Genomic DNA, 7,824 nt, shown 5'->3' on the forward strand with positions numbered 1-7,824 from the left:
AAAAAAAAAAAAAAAAAAAAAAAACTGGGCTGGAGAGATGGCTCAGCGGTTAAGAGCACTGACTGCTCTTCCAGAGGTCCTGAGTTCAAATCCCAGCAACCACATGGCGGCTCACAACCATCTGTAATGAGATCTGGTGCCCTCTTCTGGTGTGCATGAAGACAGCTACAGTGTACTTATATATAACAAATAAATCTAAAAAAATTTCATTAGAAAATAAAAAACTATTTAATTTGTGATTATTAATTGTGCGTGGGTCAAAAAGAGAGACAGAGGGACAGAGAGGTGCACGAGTGCGTGTGCACTCACTGGGAATGTGGATGTTAAAGGAAAACTTCATGGGGTCGGTTTTCTTTCTCTACCTTTACTTGGACTTCCGGAGTGTAACTCAGATCATCAGGGAGATCAGAATCACCTGCCCCCACATATGCCAGCAGTTCTGGGGCCACAGGAACACACCACAATGCCCCCCTTCTGTTCTTTAACAGGGTCTCACGTACCTGCCAGGTTGGCGTCAAAAGCACAGCGCTGCCACGGACAACCTCGAACTTCTGATTCTCCCGCCTCTGCCTCCAGAGGGGAGGACATAACCCCGTATCGGTTTATGGACTACTAGTGCTTCAGACAGACTGAGCAAGCACTCTGCCTACCGAGACGCGGCCCCGGTCCCGGCGCTTGCTGTCCACCCGGTTTGACGAGAGCGGTCTCTTCTAGAGTGCCGGGATATCTCGCCGCCTTTGATTTGCCTTTCCCTCTCCATGCTAGGGGTGCTGAGCTTCTTTTCTGCATCCACTCTGATCAACAAGCTTTCTGATACTGTAGCAAACGCCTGGGGTGATGATCCAGTTATAAAGAGAGAAGGTCTTCTGACCCAGAGCTGTAGAGGTTCCAACCCACGGCTCTGTTGGCTCTCAGAACCAATCAGGTGTTTGGAGCCTAACGTAAGACAGCATAGTATGACCAGGGGTGTACACCAGAGTAAGGTCATGCACCTTGTGGGGTCACACATAGAACAGGAGAGGAAAGGAGGAGTACGTCCCAGCATGCCCCTCAAGACCGTGAACCCAATGACCGAAAGACCTAAAAGCACTATAACCGGACCAGGGAGACGTTCAGCAGGTGCTGGCCTCCAAGCCTGATGACCTGATTTCAACTTCCTAGAAGCTGTCCTCTGACCCCCCCCCCCCCACACACACACGATGGTATATGTTCATGCGTGTACACACATACACACAGTGAACGAATGTAAATGTATTTTTTAAAATTTTTCAAGAATTGATGGTGTACACACCTTTAATCCCAGCACTCGGGAGGCAGAGGCGGGCAGATCTCTGTGAGTTTGAGACCAGCCTGGTCTACAAAGTGAGTCCAGGACAGCCAGGGATATGGAGAGAAACCCTGTAAGAAACAATAAACCGGGGCTGGAGAGGTGGCTCAGTGGTTAAGAGCACTGACTGCTCTTCCAGAGGTCCTGAGTTCAAATCCCAGCAACCACATGGTGGTTCATAGCCATCTGTAAAGAGATCTGATGCCCTCTTCTGGTGTGTCTGAAGTGTACTCATATACATAAAAATAAATAAATCTTAAAAAAAAAAAGAAAAAAAGAAACAATAAACCACAACAAAAATTGTTTGTTTTAAAGCTTCTTTTTAAAAAATATTTATTTATCGATTTTAAGTATATGAGTACACGGTCACTGTCTTCAGACACACCAGGGCATCAGATCCCATCACAGATGGTTGTGAGCCTGTTGTGGTTTGCCCTGGAGTTATCTGTATTTTGATGCTAATTCCAGTGTCCCAAGGACAGCTGCCTAGTCCAGTACTCAGGAATCAGGTGACTTCACCAGAACCTTCTCCCCATTGAATTTGTAAAATACAGGTGAGGGGCAGGTACTGGATAGAAGGAGGCCTGTCATCGGAGGAGAAGGAAGGATGGGCGGGAGAGAAGTTTGAAGGAAGAGGAGGAGACAGGGAAAGAAGGAGAGAAGCCGTGGCAGGACAATGGAGGCGGACTATAAGATTCCGCTCTGTGTATTTACAGGTTGTTATTAATGTTCTTAGGGGATGGGTGGTACTGGGTTTTGTATGTTTAAGTGGGCAATTATATCTTACCGGTTGGGTCAAAGATTATTGTGTTGGGTGTTCTTTTATGTCACGGTTTGAGTGTAGGAGAGCGTGCGATGGCTGGAGACACTGGGCCGCCGAGGAGTTGGGATGTGTTTCCGCCAAGATATCTAGCAGATATCTTGAGGCACCGAGGAGTTGGGATGTGTTTCTGAAAGAATAAAAAATGCAGCTAAGAAGTCAGAAGTTTAAAAAAGCCCTAAATACCTCAAATTCCAGACCCTGCCCTCTACCTGTACTAGCTGACCATAAAGTTAGATTAAAATCTTAGAGAACAATCTTGAGAAACAGGGAGTTTCTCCTTGTGATTTTTCACTGGTATTCTTGTGACACCACCCCTGCCCCCTTGGGTTGTGGTTTCTCCCTTTAAATACCCTTTCTCCCAGCCTCTCGGAATTGAACTCCTGTGCCCCTGTGTGGGATATGAGTCTCGACCCCACTGGTTCCTATCAATAAACCTCATGTTTATTACAGCAAGGACAGTCTCACGTGAGTTCTTGGGGAGGGGTCGCATCATCCCGAGTCTTGAGTGAGGGTCTCCCCGCTCCGGGGGGTCTTTCATTTCCACCAAGATATCTAGCAGATATCTTGAGGCACCGCAATGCCAAACCTAGCGAGGTAAAAGACAACAATACTTTTTTTTTATTTTTTATATTTTTACAATGACATGAGCTACCATGTCATTGGGATTTGAACTCAGGACCTCTCTCCAGCCCTTTGTCTCTTCTTTTAATTATTTGCTTTTATTTATGTTTAGTTGTGTGTGTCTGCTTGTCTGTACTTGGTCTGCACTTCTGTGCAGGTGCCCTCTTGCCTCCCACTCTGTGGACTGTGGAAGTCTAGGGGACCCCTGCATGTCTGCATGTATGTATGTGTCATGTAAGTGTGCCTGGTGCCCATGGAGGCCAGAAAGGGATGCTGGATTCCAACTAGAACTGAAATTACAGACGGTTGTAAACTGCCATGTGGGAGCTGGGAACGGACCCTAGGTCCCTCTGGAAGAGCAGCCAGTGCTCTCGACTGCTAAGCCACCTCTCCAGTCCCCATTTCCTTGATTAATAACTTATGGGTGAGGGTCCATCCCACTGCGAGTGGTATTGCGCAGGGCAGGTTGGCCCTGGGGTGTATAGCAATGCAAACTGAGCAAGCCAGGAGGAGGAAGCTAGTGATTTGTACTCCCCCATGGCTTCCGTATCAGTTCCCGCTTCCAGGTTCCTGGCATGACTTCCCTCAGTGATGGAGTGTGCCCTGAAGAGCTGTGAGCTAAACTAAACCCTCTCCTCCCTAACTTCCTTTTGGTCATGGTGTTTTATCCCAGCAAGGAGATCCAAGGCTAACTCTATACTCTTCCACCTATGGACGTCCAAGTCTATCAGTGCCATCCATTGAACAGACTGTCTTTTTTTTTTTTTTTTTTAAGTCCATGTCCTTCTTTGTCAGAACTCATCCTGTAGGGTGGGGTCACTTCTCTGTAGAGTGCTTGCCTCCTGGTTTTGTTACTCAGAACCCTGTAAACTTGCTTTTGTGCCCAGGAGAAGCAGGAGGATCAGGAGTTCAAGGCCATGCTCTATTACACAGTGGGTTCCGAGTCAGTCTGGGCTACATGAGACCTTGCATCAAAAAAACAAAACAAAAACCAAAGGAAGGGGCTGGAGAGATGGCTCAGTGGTTAAGAGCACCGACTGCTCTTCCCGAGGTCCTGAGTTCAAATCCCAGCAACCACATGGTGGCTCACAACCATCTGTAATGAGATCTGATGCCCTCTTCTGGTGTCTGAAGACAGCTACAGTGTACTCATATATAATAAATAAATAATAAAAATAAAGTATAGGTGTCTTTTAGCCTCATTAGGTCTGCACCACGGTGCCCCAAGATATCTGCTAGATATCTTGGCGGAAACACATCCCAACTCCTTGGCAGCCCAGAGTCTCTTCCCGCCGCACACTTTCCTACACTCAAACCGTCACATAAAAGAACACACAACACAATAACCTTTGACCCAGTTGATAAGATATAATTGCCCACCTAAACATACAAAGCCCAGTACACATCCATCCCTTAAAAACATTCATAACAACCTGTAAAGATACAGCATGGAATCTTAAAGTCACCCGCCATATTGTCCTGCCACGGCTTCTCTCCCTCCCCTCCTGTCTCTCTCTTTCCGTTCTAGTCTCCTCCTCTTCCTTCAAACTTCTCTCCAGCCCACCTTCCTTCTCCTCCAAGGACAGGCCTCCTTCTATCCCGTGCCTGCCCCTCACCTGTACTTTACAAATTCAATGGGGAGATTCTGGTGAAGTCACCTGATTCCTGAGAAGGTGACTAGGCAGCTGTCCTTGGGGCAGTGGAATTAGCATCAAAATACAGATAACTCCAGGGCAAACCACAACAGACTTACACACCTTTGATTCCAACACTGGGAAGGGAGAGGCAGGCAGATCCACATGAATTCAAGGCCAGCCTGGTTCACACAGAGTTCCAGATCATCGAGGGCTACACAGCAAGACCCTATCTAAAATATGAAATAGACTATAGTCATGTTCTTAAGGTACAGGGGTGGAGAGGTGATTCAATGGGCAAATTGTCTCCCTGGCAAGCATGAGGACTTGAGATTGGATCTCCAGCAGCCATGTTCAGAGCTCATTGACTTCTGTAACCCCAACACTGGGCAGCCAGAGATGGTGGGTCCCTGAAGCTCTTTTGGTGGCTATCCTAGCTCAGACAACACGCTTCAGGTTTAGTGAGAGACCCTGCCTCAAAACATAGCAGCGGAGGGAAGTTAAGAAAAGGAACCCACAGCTCCGAGAAAAAGAACCAAAAAAAAAAAAAAAGAAAGAAAAAAAGAAAAAAAGAAAAGGAACCCAGACAATGGGTGTGGTAGAACACGCATTCAGTTCCAGCACTCAGGGTGCAGAGGCAGGCACAGCGAGAGTTCCAGGACAGCCAGGGCTCACAGAGAAACTGTCTCAAACAAACAAAAAGCCTTGTGCTCACCCCCATGTAGATATACACACAACCATGGGGGGGGAAATACAAAATATAAGTATGGTAGAAAGGAGACAGGAAGGTGCTTAACTTCAGCCTCTAACCCGGAGGCATGAACACATAGGCACATGTATCTACACACTCATGTATAGATACACGTACAGAGCATGTAGACACACACACACACAGAGCCACAGGTTCTAGTTGATGGCTTTGTTCTATATTCAGAGGCAGGAAGTATCTATACTCAGCGACCTTCCTCTGAGATGCTGAGCTAAACCTTAGGCTGTGTATTTCTGAGGACCAGAAGCCAAGAGTGTCCTGCTAAGAGGACCGTGCACCTTTGGTATCGATGTGGCCTGGCCTCAGCAGGTACCTGCGCTCTCTCACGGCGCCCTGGCACCCTGCCAGCACCTTTACTCAACACACACAGGGTGAGTGAGTGTGTAAGCCCTTGGCTGACTCTGTCCAGGACAGATCTTCCCAAGAAAGCGATAGTACAGGAACAATCACCTCAGACAGCTCCCAGGTCTCCTGTTTTCAGCACCTTCCCTGTGAAGCAGGGAGGAGCCAGGCAAAATGGAAAGGGTCCTTCAGGCAGAGCCAAGAGCACTGCTGTTCTAAAAGCAGCACCCTTGAGCTCAGGAGGACAGCTCTGACAACCTTAGAAGAACAGGAACATCTTAGTACCTGCAGAGAAAGCCACTCTGCTTGTGACACAGATGAGCAAAGATGAACAGATACAGGGCGAGTGGGGCTGTGATGATTCATGCCTTTGATCCCAGCTCTTAGGAGGCAGGGCAGGTGTATCTGTCAGTTCGAGGCCAGCCTGGTTTACAGAGCAAGTTCCAGGACAGATAGGGCTACTACACAGAGAAACTCTGTCTTGAAGAAAATGTGTGTGTGTGTGTGTGTGTGTGTGTGTGTGTGTGTGTGTGTGAGAGAGAGAGAGAGAGAGAGAGAGAAAGAGAGAGAGAGAGAGACAGACAGACAGACAGAGGGAGACAGAGAGACAGAGAAACATACATACAGACAGAGAAGAGATAGAGACAGAGAGACAGACAGAGAGAGAGACAGACAGAGAGAGAGACAGAGAGAGGTAGAGGTGCAAAAAAAAAAAAAAAAAAAAAAAAAAAAAAAAAAAAAAAAAAAAAAAGCCAGAAGCAGAAACTAGGCAGACACTCCCACGGATGTGCATTTCTGATGTTCCCAGATTTCTGTTAGTTTAACTAAGGCATCCTGCCCAGATTAGCAGACTGTGCTTTGGACACAGATTCCAGAGATTGCTACTGTAGCAACATCACACCTCAATGTCTTTGTTGTAGCCCTGCCTATCAGTGGGAAAATTCCGGACCAACCTAAATGCCCATCTGTTGGACAGTAGTGAAATTGTGCATAATATTCAAACTATGATGCAGAGCCAAGTCCTCGAGATGCACACAAAACTCAGATATAGTGACACATGGCTGTACTCCAAGCCCTTGGGAAACAGAGACAGGAAGATCGCTATGCATTCTAGGTGTGTCTGGGTTTTATAGTGAGACTTTGTCTCAAAAAACAAACAACAAAAACACCTGGGACTAGGTGTGGTGGGACATACCTTTAATCCCAACACACACAAGGCACAAGCAGACAGATCTCTGCGAGTTAAAGACAAGCCTGGTAGATAGCAAGTTTGAGGCTATCCACATATACACAACGAGACGCTACCTCTCTATATATATTTGACTCAGTGAGCCATGTAGACCAGGCTGGCCTCAAACTTGCTATGTAACTTAAGCTAGCCTTGAACTCCTGATCCTCCTGTGTCCACTCCCAACAGCTGGTATTATATATAGTGTGTGTCACCATATTCAATAATATTTCAATTTACAAAGTTAAAGAAAGAAAGAAAGGAAAGAGGGGCTGGAGAGATGGCTCTGTGGTTAAGAGCACTGACTGCTCTTCCTGAGGTCAAGAGTTCAATTTCCAGCAACCACATGGTGGCTCAGAACCATCTGTAATAGAATCTGATGCCCTCTTCTGGTGTGTCTGAAGCTACAGTATACTTATATAGAATAAATAAATAAATAAATCTTTAAGAAAAGAAAAGAAACTTCTTTGCCCCAATTAAGCATGGTATACCAATGAATGAAAATAAATTCACCGGGGTTGGGGATTTAGCTCAGTGGTAGAGGGCTTGCCTAGGAAGCGCAAGGCCCTGGGTTCGGGTCCCCAACTCCGAAAAAAAGAAAAAAGAAAAAAGAAAAAAAAAGAAAAGAAAAGAAAATAAATTCACCTCAGTACAAGGAGCTCTACAGAGCTTGGGCGTCACTCCGGAAGATATGCGTCTTAGCAGGCATGAGGTCCTGGTCTGATGCCTAGCACCACACAACACACAAAGAAGCCTTGAGGTGATTTATAAAGGCTGCCTGGAAAGTGGCCTCTGTGGATCTGACAGCATGGGAAGGGCTTCCTCTGCCTAGCACCCAGGCCCCATTAGGAGAATCTTGGCACAGCAGCATGACCACCTCCTGCCAGCAGTCTGTGAATAGGCAGCCAGTCCCTGGAGAGAGTCCAAACAGGGCAGACAGACCTTGAATAGGAAGGAAACAGAAGCATCTTTGTCTCTGAGGGACTCCTGGGTTCAAACTTTTGGATGTAGTGAAAAGAACAAGAACCAGGAGCCTGGGATGTTAATTCTCAGCCTGCCCCCTACCCCCAGAGAGTTTAT

The 7,824-nt window shown here is 46.8% G+C and overlaps 1 long non-coding RNA gene across 1 annotated transcript; it reads right to left on the reverse strand.

The window, feature by feature from the left end:
* Window positions 1–1,203: 1,203 nt before the first annotated feature.
* Window positions 1,204–7,496, reverse strand: LOC134487039 (uncharacterized). Its single transcript, XR_015621357.1, has 4 exons — window positions 7,390–7,496; window positions 2,616–2,736; window positions 2,115–2,277; window positions 1,204–1,398 (listed from the first exon to the last, which is right to left on the reverse strand). It is a non-coding gene; the product is annotated as an uncharacterized LOC134487039 (long non-coding RNA).
* Between the last annotated feature and the right edge of the window lie 328 nt (window positions 7,497–7,824).

Source organism: Rattus norvegicus, chromosome 5 (assembly GCF_021556685.1).
Source record: "Rattus norvegicus strain SHRSP/BbbUtx chromosome 5, alternate assembly SHRSP_T2T, whole genome shotgun sequence".
NCBI classification, from domain to species: Eukaryota; Metazoa; Chordata; class Mammalia; order Rodentia; family Muridae; genus Rattus; species Rattus norvegicus.